This window comes from Zootoca vivipara, chromosome 2, assembly GCF_965207765.1.
Source record: "Zootoca vivipara chromosome 2, rZooViv2.hap1.1, whole genome shotgun sequence".
Lineage (NCBI taxonomy): Eukaryota > Metazoa > Chordata > Lepidosauria > Squamata > Lacertidae > Zootoca > Zootoca vivipara.
In genome coordinates, this window is record NC_142584.1 from 113,204,106 (window position 1) to 113,222,705 (window position 18,600).

The window sequence follows — 18,600 nt, forward strand, 5'->3', positions numbered from 1 at the left end:
TTATATTCTGTTGGGAGCTGTCCAGAGTGGCTGGGGAAACCCAGCCAGATGGGCAGGGTATAAATATATTTTTTTATTATTATTATTATTATTATTATTATTATTATTATTATTAGCTGCTGTGCCAGGTGGGCTCAAACCACTATCCCACACCAATTGGGAGAAAGTCAAGAGAGGAGTCTCAGCAGGTAGGGATTTCACCAAATTGCTCAGTGCAAAGGCTACAGCTGGAATCCAAGATTTCATCCACCTGGGAAAAGGGAGTCCCTTGCTAGGACTTAAACCTGTGTTGTGGTGCTAAAAATGCCAAATCCTGCCCACTAGACCACCAGGAACGATGGATGAGGTTGTCATCCTCTGTTCTTCAGCTTGATGTGGAAGAGAATTAAATGTCTCTCTCGTTTGGCCTGAACACATTGGCACATCTGGAACGCTTAACTCACAACTTCTCAGACCCAAAGTAGCAGCCATGCCCTTAGAGCAAGGGTAGCCAATGGGCTGCTCTCCATATCTTGATGGACTCCAACTCCTATCATCCCTGATCACTGGCCATAGTGGCTCAGCCTACAACACTTGTAGGAAAAACCAGGTAACATGCAAGATGCCTTCTCTAAGGCTCAGCCTCAGGACCTGAGATTCCGAGGCGGATGTGCTTCTTCCTGTGGCAAGCAGGCTGTAGAGGGGGCTGGTCGGTTAGGGCAGTAAAGCAGAGCTGGAGAACCTATGCGGTCCTCTAGATGTGGGGCTCCAGTTCCCATAATATCTGCTATGCCTATGGGGCTGTTAGGAGCTAGAGCCCATCAACATCTGGAGGGTCACCACAGATTTCCCCATCTGTGTGCTAAAGCCTTGGTAATGTGGGGACTGAATTGCAATGCCACTTTCAGCTCACAGTGCCAGAAGCTGCTTTGAGCAGTGCCTCCCACTGGCTGGGTGCTTGAGTCCAGAGGAAGGGGCAGCCCTAGAGCAGGCACCCCCAAACTTCAGCCCTCCAGATGTTTTGGACTACAATTCCCATCTTCCCCGACCACTGGTCCTGTTAGCTAGGGATCATGGGAGTTGTAGGCCAAAACATCTGGAGGGCTGCAGTTTGGGGGTGCCTGCCCTAGAGCTTCCTGCAGTTCAGAGGGGCTGGAGAGATTGCAGATCGAAAAAGAGGACGCTCTCTGCCAAAACAAGTGCAGTCACTGCCGGACCTTTAAGTTTTTTGTTTTCATTTTTATAATTCTTGTCTTTGCAGATAGAGAGAAAAAGAAAAGAAATATCAACAGCTGGCATTAACAATTACCGGTATAGCACTCCATTGATCCTCACTTAGACGTATAAATCAATACAGACAACATGTCCAAATAGGTAACTAAACAACACCGATGATTATCAGCTGTCCGTTCAAAGGCAGGAAGGGCAGGGAGGAGCAGCTGGTGAGTGTTTCTTTTCCCAACCAGGAGGACATGCAGAGTCCACTTCCATTGTCCACCTGTTAGTGCCCACAGCACAGGGAGACAGTGTGAGAGTGCATGCACCCCCCCCCAATTGGATTCCCTCCAAAGAAATGTAACAGGAACAATAATTTCTTTTTTAAAAAAATTTTTTAGCCTTTTCCTGCTATATAGCTTTTCTCAATCATATCGTTGGATGTGGCTTTTGCTTCAGATACAACCTGCAACAGAAGGTCCCTTCCCACCTTTGGACAATCATATCATGCTTGCCATCTCCTGCTCTGCATGCAGCTGCTTTGGGCCCAGGGAAGCACCCAGGAGGTTTTTCCTCTATAAGATCTCTCCTCTGGGTGGAAAAGGTTCCCATGAGCTGCATCTGTAGAGTAAGAGGCAACTGGCAAGGTTCTCAATGCAGGCAGCCGGAGGCTTGTGCTATAAAGCCTCCAGTCAGGGGGGGGGCAGTCAGGGGGGATTTTAGTCTGCAGGAGACAACCATGTGTTTTTCTGTGTGTATTAAAAAAGGAGGGAGCAATCCATAAACATTCACAGCTCCTTGAGAAAATATGAGGCAACTGCATGGACCTGCCAACTTTTTTCTTTTTCTTTTTTACATCACGTGGTGCCTGAGATACTGAGTCATTTCAGGAAGGGAAACACCCAGTGGCTGAAAACTGAGAAAGCGAAACATAACTGGGGACTTTGTCCTGAGTGAGCCATGGCTGCTTCTGGGGGTCACATCCAGCGCCTCCACGATGAAGCCACTTGCTCCATCTGCCTGGATTACTTCAAGGATCCAGTGACCATCCCAGTGTGTGGGCACAGCTTCTGCCGGTCTTGCCTGATCCAGTGCTGGGGGGAATCGGAGGCAGAGGCTTCCTGTCCTCAGTGCAGACAAAGAGTCGAGAGAAGGAGCCTCATCCCCAACCGGCAACTGGCAAACTTTGTAGATTTAATCAAGAATCTCAGCCTTCAAGAGGGGAAGGAGGAAGGAGGAAAAGGACGAGTCTGTGAGAAGCATCAGGAGCCCCTGAAACTCTTTTGTAAGGAGGATGAAGCCCCCATCTGTGTGGTGTGTGACAGGTCCAAGGAGCACAAACACCACGAAGTGGTTCCTCTGGAAGAGGCGTCCCAGGAGTACAAGGTAGGAAATCAAAATTAAAAAATTCCTTCAGTAGCACCTTAAAGACCAACTAAGTTTTTATTTTGGTATGAGCTTTCGTGTGCATGCACACTTCGTCAGATACGAAAGCTCATACCAAAATAAAAACTTAGTTGGTCTTTAAGGTGCTACTGAAGGATTTTTTTTATATTTTGTTTCGACTCAGACCAACACGGCTACCTACCTGTAAGGTAGGAAATCATTATTGATTTTGAAGGGGATGAATATCTGTGGATTCTTTTGGGGAGGTATCTGTAATTCTTAAAGCTGAACAAAGCATGATGTTAATTGCCTGAATGAAGTTTACATGCTGGTTATTTATTATGTAAAAAATAGCCAAGGAGAAACCAGAGGACTCTTGGGCTGTTTGGAAGGAGCGTGGTGAGATCTTTTTATCTCTGACAGAGGGGCAAAGGGATCCTCCTTTGAAATGAATACAGTGCAAGCTGGATTTCGAAGGGGCAGAGGAACCAGAGACCAAATTGCAAACATGCGGTGGATTATGGAGAAAGCTAGAGAGTTCCAGAAATACATCTACTTCTGCTTCATTGACTATGCAAAAGCCTTTGACTGTGCCGGAAGAAATATCAACAACCTCAGATATGCAGATGACACAACCTTGATGGCAGAACGTGAGGAGGAATTAAAGAACCTTTTAATGAGGGTGAAAGAGAAGAGTGCAAAATACGGTCTGAAGCTCAACATCAAAAAAACCAATATTATTTGAAGATGGCGAAACTAACGGCAATAATCAGAAACGTACCAAGACAGAAAACAATGAAGGAATGGGAATATGTACAAAACTATCTGGAAAAAGAAATTATAGAAAATAAGCTGGTGATGTGCTTAGAATGAAAATATAAGAGAAGTTAAATTGATAGGCGCCGAGAAGACATAGAAATAGGGGAAACAGGAGGTATAGCAAGGGAAAGCGGATATAAAAAGGGAAGCGTGCTGTAAATAATAGAAAGTGATTTTTGTTCTCTTTTTTGTAAAATATTCTTTTTTTCTGTTGCATTTTCTGTCTTTTGTTCGTTTGTGAAATTTTGTATTATTTGACTTTTTGTATTATATGATTTTGTGAATGTGCTTCTTTATGCTATGTTTGGTTTTATGCTTTTCTTTTTTTCTTTTTCTTTTGAAACTATATAATTTTCCTTTTTGGAATTTTGTAAGCTTTTAACAACCTAAATAAAGGATTAAAAAAAAAAACCCCAAGATCATGGCCACTGGTCCCATCACCTCCTGGCAAATAGAAGGGGAAGAAATGGAGGCAGTGAGAGATTTTACTTTCTTGGGCTCCTTGATCACTGCAGATGGTGACAACAGTCACAAAATTAAAAGACGCCTCCTTCTTGGGAGAAAAGCAATGACAAACCTAGACAGCACCTTAAAAAGCAGAGACATCACCTTGCTGACAAAGGTCCGTATAGTTAAAGCTATGGTTTTCCCAGTAGTGATGTATGGAAGTGAGAGCTGGACCATAAAGAAGGCTGATCGCCGAAGAATGGATGCTTTTGAATTATGGTGCTGGAGGAGACTCTTGAGAGTCCCATGGACTGCAAGAAGATCAAACCTATCCATTCTGAAGGAAATCAGCCCTGAGTGCTCACTGGAAGGACAGATCCTGAAGCTGAGGCTCCAATAATTTGGCCACCTCATGAGAAGAGAAGACTCCCTGGAAAAGACCCTGATGTTGGGAAAGATTGAGGGCACTAGGAAAAGGGGACGACAGAGGACAAGATGGTTGGACAGTGTTCTTGAAGCTACCAACATGAGTCTGACCAAACTGCGGGAGGCAGTGGAAGACAGGAGTGCCTGACATGCTCTGGTCCATGGAGTCATGAAGAGTCGGACACAACTAAACGACTAAACAACAACAACAAGTGCTGAATGCAAGCGCAATAACATCTCCCTTTTAACCAGGATTCACTTTGCATCCCAAAAGGTGAGCCGGAGTGTTTTGCTGCTTTCATTTTTCTACATTCTCTGCTCTGTTTATTTGGAAAATGCAACCACTGTGCTGCTCCTATGGTTTGTAACTTGGGTTGTTTTTGTTTGTTTCTTTGTATTTGTTTGTTGTATATTAATTAAAACAACAATAAAAATAAGAGGTTGGCAAAGGCTGCTAAAAAGGCCCCCTACAATAAATACTCTGTGTTTTAATGTAAACTTTGACAGTCTATCTTTAATTATTTATAAAAAAATACAAACATTGATAGTTACATATTTTATCTCCTCAAAGAAAATGGTTTTTATTTTTTTTATTTTTTTAAAACAAACTGGGCGCTAGAGGTTGGCATCCGTCTGTCTCGGGAGACAATGGAAGAATGCGCCTTTGGGGGTGAAGTCAAACCACTGGAGAGTCACAGCACCTGTAGAGACTGATAGGAGAGAGACATGGTTTTTGTAGGTAGGACAGGTGAAGGCATCCAGTTGGGCTGCTGTCCAGTTGACCTGTCCAGTTGTCTAACTGGCAGTTATAAATAACACAGCTTTGTGAGACAGAAGGATAGCAGAGAAATCTATCTGCCTACAAACAACTTTAGCTGTGTTTTGCAGACACTTGCAGAAATACTTGCCCAGTACGCTTCCGTCACAAATGTCAAGTCTCATTTCTAAAACGTCCAGGAATTTTCCTTCCAAGTTCAGATAACAGTTCGTAGCAGCGGAAACTTTATCAGACTTTCAGTGCCTCTCCGTGCCTGTGAAAATAACTGACGTCCACTCCCTTGTTCATTAAAACAAAGAAGATTTATTAACTTAGGGCAGCTCAGCCGGGGGAGTTCAACTCCATCTTCGGCTGCAACTGCGATACGAACAGACAGAATAAAAACATATAGTCTCATATAACGGAAGATTACAACAGCAACAGGTACTACTTCCTGTTTATATGAGAACAAGCCCCGTGATACAAAGGACGACATGCTGAGCTATTAACCCTCTCAGCTCACACAGATGCACCATGGAGCTGCCTCTCTCTGCACTCCTCCCAGCAGTCATTCCTCCTCTGGTCACTGCTGTGGATGCACAACTTGACTGATGGTTGTCTGCAAGGTATTCCCACACAGCAGGGTTGATGTTGCCGGCCTTCATGTTATATTTGCAGACATCTTTGTAATGCCTGGTGCCTGAAGCCCGCTCCCTGTAGAGCACATCCTTGGGGATCCTGACATCTTCTGTTCTGTGGACATGACCAAGCCAGCATAGACGTTGTTGAGACAAGAGTGCAAGCATGCCAGGAATGAGGGCTTGGGAGAGTACGACACATCTTTGTTTGAAACTCTGTCCTGCCGTGGGATGCCCAATATCTCCCTGACTTAGTGCCTGATGGGTTTATTTCTTTTCTCTTTAGTGGCTGTTCTATAGCCAGCTGGATATTCTGAGGAAAGAGAGAGAGAACATTCTGTCTTATCAAGCAGACACAGAAAAGGAAAGCCAAGACCTCCTTGTAAGTGCCACTCTTATTACTCGGGAGGGAGCATGTACTCAGAGAATAAGTTGGGACCGAAGAGGAAGGGGGAAACCTCTCCATTTCAGGTTCTCTCCATTTATAATTTTTCCACATCAGTTTGTATTTAAAACAAAAAACCAAAAAACCGACATCCTTCTGAAAATGATTGAAATTTTAGGGTGAAAAATCCGGAGAAGTGTAAATTTTAAAGGATTGCTGTGCTTTGGTCTTCAGATTTTTTCAGAAAGTGCTAATCAGGTAAATTCACTTTTGAATGCAGAGTGAATTGGATTTCCATTAGTTGGGATATCCTGATTTACCATATATATATGGTGCATGTGTGTTATTCCCCACTTTTCCCCCACAAGCACTTACCCGATCGTCCTGAAATTTGGCCACAACCTCAGAGTCACATGTGAGCAGGTAATCATGCGCTTACAGGGACCAGCTGACACAGCTAACACAGGTTAAAACCTGGATTTGTGGTCAAAAAATTGCGTCCTCCAGTGGACATTCAACGAACAACAGACAAACATACTCCCACAATCCCTCCCGCCTTGGAGACCACGCCTCCAACAGAGAGCAAACCGCCCGGAGACCAAGCCGCTCCTCAGGGAACCAAGCCCACCCAGGGAACCAAGCCCGCCCAGGAGATCACGTACCAGCGACCCCCTCCCCCCCAACCAAGCCCACTCCACACACACACACACCGCACGGATCCCGCCACCTCCTGTGACCCCCTCCCCCCGAGCAAGGCCACGCCACACACCCCAAACCCCACGAATCGCACCTCCCGGGACCCACCCCCACCCCAGAGATCACACCGATCCACCCCCACCCCACAGATCCCTCCACTGCCGATAACGCCACCCCCACGGACCAGCCCGCCTCCACAACAGGCCTAGCCCTCTCCAAACTACCTATTGCGACCCCTCCCCCTCCTAACCCCACTCCACACCCCCACACCCCACGGATCACACCCTCGCCAATCCCGCCGCCTCCCGGGACCCACCCCCGCCCCAGAGATCACACTGATCCACCCCCACCCCATAGATCCTGCTGCCATTGATAACACCACCCCCACGGACCAGGCCGCCTCCACAACAGCCCTAGGCCTCTCCAAACTAACTCCCGCGACCCCTCCCCCCCGATCAAACTCACTCCACACCCCCACACTCCATGGACTTACACCCTCCACATGCCTCTCCACAATCAAAGACCCATGAACCTCATGGACACTAACCCCCTTGGAATCCCGCCACACCACAAACCCCCACTACAACCCTCTACCCCCAAGACCCTCCACCCACAATACCCTCCCCAACCAATACCAAGACCCCCCCAAGGACCCTCACCTCTCCTCAACCCTCCCCTCCCCCACCAATACCAGGACCACCCAAGGACCCTCACCTTTCCTCAACCCTCCCCTCCAACCCCCCAAATACCAGGATCACCCAGGGAACCATGCCTCCCCTGGGTGGGGGTTACCGGGAAGAGGGAGTTGGGGGATTCACAGGAATAAGCCGAAGGGGTGGGGACAAACGAATAGATCATGGATCGGGACAGGGTGGGGACAATCACAGGGATTAGCCACAGCAACACGTGGCAGGGCCAGCTAGTCTATATATATATATATATATAAATGGTGAAGGTGCATGTGTGCTATTCCCCACTTTTTCCCCACAAGCACTTACCCGATCGTCCTGAAATTTGGCCACAACCTCAGAGTCACATGTGAGCAGGTAATCATGCGCTTACACTGACCAACTGACACAGCTAACACAGGTAAAAACCTGAATTTGTGGTCAAAAAAATTGCGTCCTCCAGTGGACATTCAACGAACAACAGACAAACATACTCCCACAATCCCTCCCGCCTTGGAGACCACGCCTCCAACAGAGAGCAAACCGCCCGGAGACCAAGCCGCTCCTCAGGGAACCAAGCCCACCCAGGGAACCAAGCCCGCCCAGGAGATCACGTACCAGCGACCCCCTCCCCCCCAACCAAGCCCACTCCACACACACACACACCGCACGGATCCCGCCACCTCCTGTGACCCCCTCCCCCCGAGCAAGGCCACGCCACACACCCCAAACCCCACGAATCGCACCTCCCGGGACCCACCCCCACCCCAGAGATCACACCGATCCACCCCCACCCCACAGATCCCTCCACTGCCGATAACGCCACCCCCACGGACCAGCCCGCCTCCACAACAGGCCTAGCCCTCTCCAAACTACCTATTGCGACCCCTCCCCCTCCTAACCCCACTCCACACCCCCACACCCCACGGATCACACCCTCGCCAATCCCGCCGCCTCCCGGGACCCACCCCCGCCCCAGAGATCACACTGATCCACCCCCACCCCATAGATCCTGCTGCCATTGATAACACCACCCCCACGGACCAGGCCGCCTCCACAACAGCCCTAGGCCTCTCCAAACTAACTCCCGCGACCCCTCCCCCCCGATCAAACTCACTCCACACCCCCACACTCCATGGACTTACACCCTCCACATGCCTCTCCACAATCAAAGACCCATGAACCTCATGGACACTAACCCCCTTGGAATCCCGCCACACCACAAACCCCCACTACAACCCTCTACCCCCAAGACCCTCCACCCACAATACCCTCCCCAACCAATACCAAGACCCCCCCAAGGACCCTCACCTCTCCTCAACCCTCCCCTCCCCCACCAATACCAGGACCACCCAAGGACCCTCACCTTTCCTCAACCCTCCCCTCCAACCCCCCAAATACCAGGATCACCCAGGGAACCATGCCTCCCCTGGGTGGGGGTTACCGGGAAGAGGGAGTTGGGGGATTCACAGGAATAAGCCGAAGGGGTGGGGACAAACGAATAGATCATGGATCGGGACAGGGTGGGGACAATCACAGGGATTAGCCACAGCAACACGTGGCAGGGCCAGCTAGTCTATATATATATATATATATATATATAAATGGTGAAGGTGCATGTGTGCTATTCCCCACTTTTTCCCCACAAGCACTTACCCGATCGTCCTGAAATTTGGCCACAACCTCAGAGTCACATGTGAGCAGGTAATCATGCGCTTACACTGACCAACTGACACAGCTAACACAGGTAAAAACCTGAATTTGTGGTCAAAAAAATTGCGCCCTCCAGTGGACATTCAACGAACAATGGACAAACATACTCCCACAATCCCTCACTCCCATGCCTCCAACATAGAACAAACCGCCCTGAGACCAAGCCGCTCCTCAGGTAACCAAACCCGCCTTGGAGATCGCACATCCGAGACCAATTCCAATCTCAAAAAGGGATGACCCGGGGGTGGTGGGAAGAGGGGGCGTGACACGTCATGGGACGGGACAGGTTGGGGGAAATCACAGGGAAAAGCTGGGGTGGGGGGAGGCTAAAGGTAAGATTTTTTTTAATTCTTTGTGTTACTCACAGTGTCCAATGTATTCCGAATCCTTTAAAAAAAAACAAAAAAACACCACTCTCCGCTGCCGGCACGGAGCTTCGCTCTGTGAGGGTAGCGATTTGCTCGAAAATGGTGCCCGCGACTGCAACTCCGCTCTAGCTCAGGGCTCTCAAAGAGAGCTTACCGGTGAGCAGAGGAGTCCCCTTCCGGTCTACCGCCAGCGCTGATCGGTGAGGAATCTTCGAGCTCTGAGGTTCCTGGTGCTGTGAGGGGAGGGCGAGAGCAACGTGGCCCCCCAGAAGAACCCCAGATTGAGCTTTCTGGGGGCAGAAGAGGGACTTCTTTAGCCACTGGGTGTTGGTCTCATGTCTATGAAAAATCAGAAGTGTCCTCCCTGTGGAATTCTCATCATTCTCTTCCTAATGTTTTGAAGGCTGACCATCTTCCACACTCAGACCTCCTCTTTTCTTGCAGAAATTAACAGAAACTGAGAGGCTGAAGGTTTGGAGAAGTTCAGACAACTGCGCCAGTTCCTGGAAGAAGAAGAAAAACGTCTGCTGAATCATGTGGAAGAGGTGGAGAAGGAGATTGCAGGGAGAAGGGATGAGCAGCTGGCCAAACTCTCCAGGAAACTCTCCTCTCTTGACAGCATCATCCATGAGATGGAGGAAAAGTGTCAGCAACCAGTGAGTGAACTCCTGCAGGTAAGAAGGTGGCAGGAACAGCCCAAGGCTCCAGGAAAAGGCTGCCTCCCATCCTTTATGTGCCCCTTTCATGTATGCAAGGAGTGCAGGGGCTCAGATGATGGAGCCTCTAGTCAGGTTTGTAATGGACAGGAACACTCGAGAGACCTGGGATGCTTAACTCACCTGAATGTAGAGTAGATATTCTCCTGTGTTATTGATGGAGCAGGAGGTGATTTTCTGTTCTTTGCTGATGATTTGTCTCCAAATGCCTTCCAGCTTGGCAATGCTGCTTTCATGCCCTGTGGGGGGCTTCACTGAAGATGCATTCTGGTCTCCTTCCAACATGAGCCAGTCTCTTGACCAAGCTTCTCTTCCCGTTCCCTCCACAACTTCTGGGTTGATCACCTTCACAATGGATCCAGATCAGCCCAAAATGGTGCTCAGTCACAGTGACCAAAGAGCAAGACAGAGGGACTCATCCAGACTGCTGCCTGTCCCACCCCTTCCCTCCAGGAAAAACCCCTGTTCACTTATGAATTAGAGCAAACCTCAGCCAGGTTTATTCTGGATTGATGTTTGCTTTGATGTTGCACTAAGGAGCAGGTTTTTCCTGAGGGAAAGTGGCAGGGCAAAGGCAAAACCACTTGGACCTGTGTTTTCTGGGCACAGAAAAAGCAGAAGTTTAGATGAACCCAAAGATACATGGAGCTGTTTTATTATCTCTTTGGAGGCATTTTATGCTGCAGGTTCTATTTTACATTTCCAGGTGGAAAATACCATTTGAAATTTGGGTACTTCTATGGAAGACAATTTGGGACAGTGCCCAAGTAGGATTATCCCGTGGGCTTACTTACGTCTGAATTGCACAATGCAAACTGGATTAAAGTTAATAAATTACAATTTAAGAAGAGAGATGTGGTGGAATCTTCTATTGAACCCACAAACGTTAAATTTCTCTAAAATGCTGGTGGATTTTCTTGAGGATTAAAAATAATAATTGCAAACTGAAATATGGAGAACATGTTATCGGGAAAAAATCAGTCATTTCAGATTGGAAAAATAAAAGCTGTGAGAAACTCAAGCTGGCTGATTCCGCCATCCCTACCCAAAACCTTGGCATGTGCCAGGCAGACTGACATCCGAGGGCCAGGCTGTTCCCCCACTCTGAGGGGGTCTGAGGGGGTCTTCCTAGTGTGGCCTGTGGTGTGCAGTGAATTCCCTTCTCTTTTCCCCTCCAGGATGTGAGAAGCACCTTGCAGAGGTAAGTGGATTCTGTTCATTCCTATTAGCATCACCCCATGAGGCCGGGATGCAAGAACCTCAAACATGGCCCTCCAGGGTCTGCAGGGGAGAGACTGTAGGACTCACACTCTGCAGCATCTCACGGGTAAAACAGGGCCCCGTCTTTTGAACTTGTAACACAACAATTCTCCCTCCAGTGATCAAGGCCAGAGCTCTGCCTCCTCCCTCCCCACATCACTCAGGGATAGGGGCTCTTTTCTTTCCCTTGCACTTTCTCTTCATTTACATTTTGGTAATTTCAAACATCTAGAAGAGAAAGTGCCAAAGAATATTGTGACGAGCTTAGGACGTACCAATATTTTTCCATGTCCAACTAGAAGCCCCCCAACTCTGGTAACTCAGCCCCTTTGAGGCACTTAGGGAGGGAAGGTCTGTTGGTCTAGAATAGGTAGGTTCTTTTTCATGGAAGCGTTTCCAGCGTGAGAGGCTGAAGGTGGTCTGGAGAGTGGGGTGAAAGTCAGGTTGTTTCCTGCCTCTGGAGGGAGAGTCCCATGGGACATGGAGTTGTGCCCTTCCTGGGTGAGAGAGGGGGGCAGGAAGGGTGGAGGTTGTTCTCCTTGACTGCTGGGCAGCTTTGGACATCATTCCCATCCTCTGGAGAGGCTCAGGGATGGAGAGATGGCAGGCATTCCACTTCAGGGGTTTGGTTCTTACATCCTGGGACCTTCCCAGAAAGTTGTTATGGGGCAGCATCATTGGAAGCCATTGGACCCCTCTGGTGGTGTCTCTTGGAGTTACATCTTGTCCCTTTGGACACTACTATAAAAATACAGGATGGACGTATAGACACCACCGTATACCGAAAACCAACTGACCGACAAACATATCTACATGCTTCTAGCTACCATCCCAAACATACCAAACAATCCATCGTATACAGCCAGGCCCTACGTTACAACCGCATCTGTTCCAACTCTACAGACAGAGAATCTCACCTAAGAGATCTACAGCAAACCTTTTTAGAACTAAAATATCCACCTGATGAAGTTAAACAACAGATCAACAGAGCCAGACTGATACCTAGAGAGAACCTGCTGCAAGACAGACCCAAAAAAGAAAATAACTGAACACCACTAGTTATCACATACAGCTCCCAAGTTAAAACAGTACAATGCATCATCAGAGATCTACAACCTCTCCTAGACAATGACAGCTCTCTTTCTCAAGCTCTGGGGAGAAGACCTTTCATTGCCTACAGACAGCCACCCAATCTTAAACAACTCCTCACCCACAATAATACAACCATCAGACCTAACATGGACACTGGTACCAGAGCCTGCAATAAACCCAGATGCCAACTTTGCTGCCACATACACCCGGACAACACCATTACTGGCCCCAACAACATCCAACATACCATCTCAGGACTATTCAATTGCTCATCCTCTAACATTGTGTATGCCATCAAATGCCAACAGTGCCCTTCAGCTTTCTATATTGGACAAACAGGCCAAACCCTACGCCAAAGGATAAATGGACATAAATCTGACATCAGGAATTACAAGAAAGAGAAACCAATAGGAGAACACTTCAATCTCCCAGGACATTCTGTACAAGATCTCAAAGTAGCTGTCTTACTACAAAAAAATTTCAGAAATAGACTGGAAAGAGAAGTTGCTGAATTTGCAACTTACCGTATCACCAAGCTTAAAACCATGGAAAAACCTGGTTTGAACAGAGACATTGGATTCTTATCTCATTATACATGATAAAGCGATCTTCAGCCATCTCACCCCTTGCCTTTTCATGCAAGACAATTTGCAGTCATTTACAGTCATCAACAGCTATCAGTCAGTCAATCACCCATTTCCACCACCCTTCTGAGTGATACCCCTCCCCACCATTTCTCTACATATAAGTGTCTGGGGACTTCTATTTCAGTGTATCTGAAGAAGTGTGCATGCACATAAAAGCTCATACCAAAATAAAAAACTTAGTTGGTCTTTAAGGTGCTGCTGGAATGAATTTTTTTATTTTGTTTCAATCTTGTCCCTTGTACGGTTTAGCATCCTTATGAAGCCACTGACAGCTGTCCTGAGGGGTTTTGGACTGAGGTCTCACCAATGTGTGGTGGAAATAAACCTGTTGGGAAATCAGCTTTTTCCATTTTATTGAAATCACTTGCAATGATTAGGCAGATGGGGCCATTCATTGTTTTTCTTTTCACCAGGTATGAGAAAAGAGAGAGTCCAGAGAAGCCACTGCCTTTCCCTCCAGAACTGAGGAACCAGAACTTGGAATCCTGTGATCTAAATCACCTTGTGGAGGATACAATGAAACAATGGAAAGGTAATGCATAATGGCTGCCAGGATTTCACACTGGGAATTCTATTCCTTCTTCAGAACTGAACATGCCAGGCTCTTATTGCATGGAATTGAGTAACCCCAGGATACATTCCTTCTTGGTGCTCCAGCTGTCATTTCCAGGCCCCCATAATGGCCCATGTATATTGTAGCGCTGGAGCTTGAAAATAAGTCCTGAACCAGCGTGTAGAGCAAAGTCAGGATGTTTCATCCAATGGGCTTGTCCTTTGGGAGGTTCTCCTGGTCTGAATGGAGTCAAAGGGCATTAAGAAGCCCCCAGTTCCCCCTCTGCCTCCTGCTCAGGCTTGTTTCTCAACAGTGGAGCCAAGGCCTGAGCCGTATCCTCCTCAGACGTCCCCCTGCAGCTGCCATATCTAGTGCTTCAGCTGTCAATATTTCCTGAAGAAGTGTGCATGCACACGAAAGCTCATTATACCAATGACAAACTTAGTTGGTCTCTAAGGTGCTACTGGAAGGAATTTTTTTAAATTTATTTTTTGTTTCGACTACGTCAGACCAACACGGCTACCTACCTGTAACAAGATTTACTGAGAGTTCCCACACTGAGGATGGAAGCAAGACCACATGAGCCCCAAAGGGCACAATTATTCTTTTTATAGCCAGTGTGGTGTAGTGGTTAAGAGCGGTGGACTCATAATCTGGTGAACTGGGTTCGATTCCCTGCTCCTCCACATGCAGCTGCTGGGTGACCTTGGGCTAGTCACACTTCTCTGAAGTCTCTCAGCCTCACTCACCTCACAGAGTGTTTGTTGTGGGGGAGGAAGGGAAAGGAGAATGTTAGCTGCTTTGAGACTCCTTATGGTTGTGATAAAGCGGGATATCAAATCCAAACTCTTCCAAATCCAAACTCATTTTAACAACCTTAAAGATTTGTAGACGTTTTGTGAGGAAGGGTTTCCTTTTGCATGACAGCTCTGTCAATCCTTCCACAGCAACCTGCAGCTGCCATATCTAGCGCTTCAGCCTTCAAGATCTCCTGAGAGTTCCCCCATTGAGGATGGAAGCAAGAGCATTTGAGCCCCAAGGGGCACAATTATGCTCGTTAACAATCTGAAAGATTTTTAAAAGGTTTGTGAGGAAGGGCTTTCTTTTGCATGAGACCTCTGCCAATCCTTCCACAGCAACCTTCGCTTCTCCTTATGTTTCACAATTTTGGCTTTAATTCTCCACCACCACCACTTTACTTGGGGAAGATGTTAAGGCTGCCTCCATCTCCCCTCTTTATCCTTTTACAGGATTCCTTATTTTCTGCCTCCCCTCCAGTCCAAGAATGTAGAGCCCAATTTCAGGGACAAAGTTCAGAGACCATCAGGATTTATGCTGAATATTTTTTCTGCTATCTATTTGTAAGCTTGCTTTATGACTGCTGAGTTTTAAAGCTTTAGTTATTGTCATAGATTCTTCCTATGATTTTCTTGTTTTTAATTATTTTTTTCTACTATTTAATAATTGTACTTGAATTTAAGGATGCTATGTTATGAAGTGTTACTTTTGTATGGAGATTTATTTCTGGTGGAAGAGTGTTGCCCTTACACTTTATATCTTTTTGCTTCCTCAGATGCTCTGTTATACAGAAAACTGATTCAGAAAGGTAAATTTCCAGGGGAGGAACAATTTCACAGGAGGGATGGGGACTGATATTTCATGGGTGTTGAACCGTCTGGTCTGCAGACTTTGAGACCCCTTCAATAGTGTAACTCTGGGTAACAGTTTTCTATTGGTGTTTGGGTTCTTTGTATGTCCCAGGAATGAACTGGGAGGGGGTTTGAAGGCTTGGATTGCGGGCAGAGCTTGTCCCTGCGAAGAACCTGCATACCAGTCTGAGTTTCACTCCTGCCTATAGACTAGTATCCTGGTTTCCCCCTTAATTTTATAGATTTTGCTTTATTTCATAAAATTTCTATAATGCTTGTTTGTAGGGAAAAGCCTCAGAGCCTTACAATATCTTACAAAAGCCCTTAAAGAGAATCCTGCAGGGTCAGTCCAATGTCCATCTTGTCAAGTTCTCATGTATACAGGACCTCCCTTGCATTTTGTTTTTCTTCCACACAATCTGGAGAGGTTCTTTTGCAGCTTCTCGAGATTTGCTTGGATTTCCCCCTTGTGAAATGTGTTAAAAAGGGCACCCACAAGCACCCAGTTCCTCCTCCACCTCCTGCCAGGCTGGTCTCCCAGGAGCAGAGCCAAGGCCTGAGCTGCCTCTTCCTCAGAATTTCAACCTCACTAGCCATTTCTCGTGCTTCAGCCATCCCAATCTCCTCAGAGTTCCCACAGTCCTTTTGAGATCAGCCCCATTCCATGAGGGAGGACTTTCCATTGCAAGAGACCCTTGGAATTACATGGGAAAGCTCTGCCGATTCTTCCTCTGCAATCTCGTTTGTCAGCATATTTGGAAATTCCGGTTTCAACAACTTTTCCCCACCAGATTCTATAATTTAATATTTTGCTTGAAATAAGGAAACAACAGATGCTATGTTATGGTAATGTTTTGTAAAAAAGATTAATTCTTATTCTCTATTGCATTGTAGCCTGTTAAGCCTCTCTTTTTGTTTCCTCAGAAGTCCAGTCCTTCAGAAATCTCCAGAGAGGTAAATTTCACATGGAGACCCCAATTCACAGGGGAGGGGGACTAGTGTTTCATGGGGGGTAAAGAGTCTGTTCTGTCCAACTTGACTCTAGCCCCTGCTGCATAGCTGCCAAGTTTTCCCTTTTCTCGCGAGGAAGCCTATTCAGCATAATGGAAAATCCCTTAAAAAAAGGGATAACTTGGCAGCTATGCCCTGCTGTTTGTACCACAAAGGCAGAGAGGGTGGACTTGAAGATGCGGGGGGGGGGGGGAAGATAAATTACCCAGAAGGATCACACTGAGTAGGGAAGAGTTTCATTCCTGCCTAGAGTTGGGTTGCTTTTCCATGTCACCTTTTTCAGGCCCGGTTGCCACGTGTCCTCTTTTTCCCTGCCACATCCTCTATTTTAATGATTAAAATTTCTAACAGGGTGGGTTTTTAAAATTTGGGGAAATGCCCCAAGATTTTTTGTTTGGTTTGGTTAATTTTCTAATGTGTTAGACTCATATCTAAGGCATCAAGCTAAGCTAGTCTGTAGCAGAGAATCACACCAGAGCTGTATCTTAAGCTAGCGACCTACTGTATAAATCCCTTCTCTTGTGGCTGAACTAAAAGGATGCTAGCTCAGCTACAAGATATTGGAGAAGGAGTCTGGGAGGGCAAGAGTTAACATCCCCCTGTCCTTAAAGAGTGTTTATACAGTATGTGCATATTTAACAGTTTAATAAATTGTTTTGTGCACACTTATGTTCACAAAGATGTGGCAAGCTATTATTATTATTATTATTATTATTATTATGTTTAAAGGATGTCTGTTTCTGTTTCTGTCTCTTGGCTGACTCTGCTTAATCTTCTCTTTCCCTCATCTTCTCCCCAACAGCAAATGTGACTCTGGATCCAGACACAGCCCATCCCAGCCTCATCCTGTCCAAGGATCGGAAAATACTGAGATTGGGAAACAAAAAGCAATTCCTGCCCAACAACCCTGAGAGATTCAGCTACTGGTTTTGTGTGTTGGGACGTGAGGGATTCACAGCAGGCAGACGTTTCTGGGAAGTCAATGTGGGAAGTGGGGAAGAGTGGGATGTGGGGGTTGCCAGGAAGTCTGTGAGGAGAAAGGGCCACTTCCCCATAAGGCCTGAGGAGGGGGTCTGGGCTGTGGAGAAGTGTGAAGGCAAGTACTGGGCCTTGACCTCCCCTGACTCTGATCTGTCCCTGAATGAGGATCCCAGGAGGATCCGGGTGACTCTGGACTATGAAGGGGGATGTGTGTCTTTTTCTGACGCTGACTCAGGAACTGAACTCTACACGTTCTCAGGAGCCTCGTTCTCTGGAGAGACCCTCCTCCCTTTCTTTTATCTGAATGACTTTCAAACCCACCTCAGTATCTCCTGAGGAGACTAAATCTGCCTCTCAGGCCCAGCAGGAGTTTCTCTCCAGACCAGAGTGACTGATATAAAAAACATTTACCCGCCAAGAGTACATTGGGCAGTTTTTCAAGGGGACCTTTGAGAGGATTCATTCCAGTCAAAATCAGCAGAAATAACAAAACAAAAATGGGTTGCTGTTGCTTTGTATTTTCCTCTCTCTCTCCAGAATTCCCTCTGCAGCTTACTTCTTCAGGAGACAGTCACACTTTTAACAGTCCCAATAAATATTATTTTCCTCACCTTCAATCTTGTTTTCCTTTTGAGATGTCTGATTTGGCAGAGCACGAGACTCTTAATCCCAGGGTTGTGGGTTTGAGCCCCACGTGCAGCAAAGGTTTTATGTACTGCGGGGGTGGGACTAGATGGCCATCAGGCCCCCTTGCAACTCTGCAATTCTATTGCAACTCTGCAATTCTAGGAAACCTTCCTCTTCCCACAATACCTCATGCAGCTTTTAAAATGCATGCATCATTGGATTAATAGAGGAACAGAAAATGAACTCCCTTCACCCACATCAGTCAGGATAGCTCCTTGCTCTCGAGACCTTGGACGGGAAGAAAATGAAAATGAAATTGAACTGGGCATCACCTTCAAATTCCCTCTGCAAATACAGCCTCACCTTATCCACACGTTGTCAGAAATAAATCTTATTGCATTAAGTGGGGCTTCTACCCAGTTAAATGTGTTTCAAATGGATGCATTAATGTTCCTTATTTACAGGCTGGATTCTGTCTATCGGGGGCATCAAATGTGGTGTCCTCTAGATAATCCTGGACTCCATCTCCCCTCCGACCCATCCAGCATGGCCAGGGGTCAGAGAGGA

General features: G+C 46.9%; 1 pseudogene across 1 annotated transcript; it reads left to right on the top strand.

Moving 5' to 3' along the window:
* Positions 1-1,150: 1,150 nt before the first annotated feature.
* On the top strand, positions 1,151-18,023 carry LOC118081362 (zinc finger protein RFP-like; annotated as a pseudogene). Its single transcript, XR_015948537.1, has 8 exons — positions 1,151-2,580; positions 5,954-6,049; positions 9,942-10,171; positions 11,392-11,414; positions 13,626-13,744; positions 15,339-15,371; positions 16,339-16,368; positions 17,228-18,023. The product of XR_015948537.1 is annotated as a zinc finger protein RFP-like (transcript).
* Positions 18,024-18,600: the final 577 nt, after the last annotated feature.